This window comes from Alligator sinensis, unplaced genomic scaffold (genome assembly GCF_000455745.1).
Source record: "Alligator sinensis unplaced genomic scaffold, ASM45574v1 scaffold895_1, whole genome shotgun sequence".
Classification (NCBI taxonomy): domain Eukaryota; kingdom Metazoa; phylum Chordata; order Crocodylia; family Alligatoridae; genus Alligator; species Alligator sinensis.
The window spans coordinates 1,863,034-1,866,308 of NW_005842149.1; the positions used below are offsets into that span (position 1 = coordinate 1,863,034).

The 3,275-nt window shown below is 47.9% G+C and overlaps 1 long non-coding RNA gene across 1 annotated transcript in view; it reads right to left on the reverse strand.

Annotated features, from left to right (window-relative positions):
• The window catches only part of LOC102368204, a 58,796-nt gene extending 56,810 nt beyond the window's left edge, over positions 1–1,986 (reverse strand). The window contains exon 1 of the long non-coding RNA XR_324067.3: positions 1,945–1,986. This is a non-coding gene — a long non-coding RNA (uncharacterized LOC102368204). The remainder of the gene's footprint in view (positions 1–1,944) is intronic.
• Positions 1,987–3,275: the final 1,289 nt, after the last annotated feature.

The following is a 3,275-nucleotide window of genomic DNA, read 5'->3' on the forward strand; positions in this document are numbered from 1 at the left end:
CTCAGGCAGCTCCCAGGGGTCATTTCTCTAAACCCCTGCTCCACATCACTAGCCGGGCACCCCACATGCACACTGCTCTCCAATCCTGCTCCGAGCATCGGCCTGTGCCCCGAGCTCCCAGGGACCCTCACCCTGGCGCTCTGCTGTTCCTCAGGATCCCAATGCCTTGCCTGCTGCTGTCCTGCTTCCCCAGGGAAGGTAAGGAGTTTCCTCAACTCACCAGACCAGCTCCCTGCTCCAGATAAGGATGCTGCCTGCACTCCTGGCCGCTGCTTCTTCTCCACAGTGGAGGGGGGGCCCCGACTGCCACCCCTAGCGTCCGGGACACCCAGAACGTCCAGCACCTGCAATAGGGCCTTGGGGCACCAGCTGTCTGCCCCAAGCCCTGGCCACAGCTCCCTCTCTGCTGCAGGGCTGGAGGCACGGCTAACTGCCGCTGCCTTCTTCTCCCAGGGCCTTCGTGGCTTTTCAGAGGGGTCTCACTGCTCCCACCACTGGGTCAGCTCTCCCCAGCTCTTCTTACGTCTCCTGTGACATTCTCCAGAGTCACTGTCAGCAGCTCCCACACACCAGTTTGGCTGCTGCTTTTATCCCCTCCAGCAGTCCCTCCCTGGCTTGCCAACCAGGGCTCAGGGTGGCAGGCCCCCAACTCCGGCCATCCCCCTTCCACACGAATGAGGGGATTAAAAACCCCTTCTTTCAATTGGCTCCTCCTTTTCCACAGGGCAGGGCTCCCCTGCTCCACCCTTGGGGTTGCTCAGAATTCACTGGCACTGTTTCTAGCTCAGGGTAAGTATCTCAAGCTGATCTGGTGAGCCCACATTGGCAGTCTGTTACACTAATAATAATTAGATTCTATAAATGGAAAAAAATATAAATTTGTTATAATTTTCCATGTATAGAATGTAATTATTGGAGGGTCATCTTAAATTCATCCCCCTAACACCACCACTGCATTTCCATCACCACTTACCTCCCTTCCCCTTGTCACCTGTCCCCCTGCTACTTGCTGCCCCCTATGCCTGCACCCCCTGGCACCTGCCCTCCACGTGCATCAAAGTGCCTGCTTCCACACCTGCCTCCCCTGTCACTACAACTGCTGTTAGCAGACAGGGCTGGGGCCATAGTAAGTATGTGCTCCATGCCCCAGGCAAGGGAGGGGCAGGTGTGGGAAGTGGGGCAGATGACATGGGCCCCAACCCCAGCTCAGGGTCAGGAGCTGGAGCCACAGCAGCAGCCTGCACCCTCCCTCCCACTGCCTTGAACTCAGATCCAAGACAAGGGGCTTCCTCCCCACATTAAATCACTAAATGGGGACAAAAACCTTATATTGTATTTGAGCAAATACAGTAATAGGAGTCTATTGTTGTTTCTTATGTCATGGTTTTTTCTCTTTTATTGTAAGCCACCATGAGTTTTCTGGATATGGTGGTTGTAACAGGAGGGCGGTCAGGGTCGCTGTGCTCTCCCCTGCTGCCTCCTTTACCGTGTCAAGCTACCGACTAGCACCCTCAAATTCTCACCCACCACGACTTTGATCTCATATATATATTTTATAGGGAGGCTGCCTTTCGTCCTCTTGTCCACGGTTCTCTTGTTATTACTAGTTCCTTTCCTGTATTGGGTGATCTGTACACCCCCGCCTTCTGGGCTATGCATGGCTCCAACCACCCCTGTACCACACCCCAAGACTCACAGATGGAGCTGACATTGTTCAGTCTCTCTCTCTACGGCTTCTCACTGCCCCCTCTCTCTCTCTCTCTGGGTTTAGGGTTCCCAAGCTGCTGCGGGTCCCCTATGAGGCCTCCTCCATCCCCTCTTAGCCTCACCCAAACCACCGGACACAAACAGCAAACAAAAAACAAGCCCCTGGGCTACAACACAAACTCCAGCCATCCAGCTATAACATTAATCCAGCCACCCCTAGAGTGCTCCATCCTTTACCAGTCTCACGGCTGATGCATTCAGGGTTCTTCCCTCTGCTCGCTCAGGCAGAGCTCCTTCCCCCTTGGCTGCCAGCAGGGAACTGCCTCCTGGTCTCCTGCCTGTGAGTTATATAGGAGCCCCTTCTTGTCAGCTGCCTAGGCAGGTGTGGGTCACTAGTTCCCTCTAGTTGCCTCAGCAACTGGCACCTGAGGAGTTATCTCGGCTCTCCAAGTAGCAGGCACCTTAGTGCCATGCTACAGTGGTCTATAATAGTAAATTAATGATAGCGATTTTCTATATGCATCTATTATTTTTCAGGGATGATTATAGTCTATTTAGTTTTAAATTTTGGAGATTTTGAGAAGTAGGGCTGTGAGGTTAACAATTCTCCCCACTTCCTGGCCTATTGGCTAATTACACTAAACAGCCTGTCAACATAACCTGCCTTAGCTTTTCATTACATTGGATTCAGATGCACACTCAAATTAATAGCTATGTGGCAAAACAGCTTGCAAGAGGAGAACTCTCATTATTTAATTCATTTCAGAATGATGCCGGTAATAATAATTCCATTTAGTCCTGTATCTTCATATTTCTTTAAAGAAAATCTTGTTCTAATTAATGTGCTTTCATATCCCATAAAAGAGCTTTTATGGGAGTATAAAGAACTTTTCCAACTGATTTTTCCATAAGGGAGAAAAGCTGAAAATGTAGAATGTATCTTGTACCTACTGTGGGGAAAACAGGAAATGAAATATTGGCCACAAGTTATTTTTCCAAGGTTTATTGATTGAAAAGTTTTAACGATGTGTTTAACTGCCTAACACATTCAGCAATATTTACTGTGGAGACTTCTGGTAATGTGTGTAAGATTCACCGATCCCCTTTTGAAGTCTATACAGAACAGTGGGGTTTAAAAGTTCCTTTTCAATTTAAATTATGCTTATTAAAAACTTCAGAATTGCCGCGAGAGCCACTGTGATGAAAACCCTCTTAAATGTTTGTCCAATAAGATTTACAACCTACATTAGACACAGCATTCAGGCATAAAATCAAGTGAAATGTGCAGTTCTGACAAGTTTCCTCTGTGCAAGTAAAGTTAAAATATATATTCCATGAAAGTTGTCATAGAAACATGTGGGAAATATTAAAATAAGTCAACATGATGAACCGGCATAATTTATATTCTCTAAATTCTTACCCCACACATTGTTCATAAATCATCCAGTTCACATGACTGTAAAGATTTTCTTCTTTCAGTCCTTGCTGTCCAATCTACTGCTGTTCATACTAGCAATACAGGATACTGGGTACTGGAACAAAGGATTCGAAGGCAACATATCTATTAC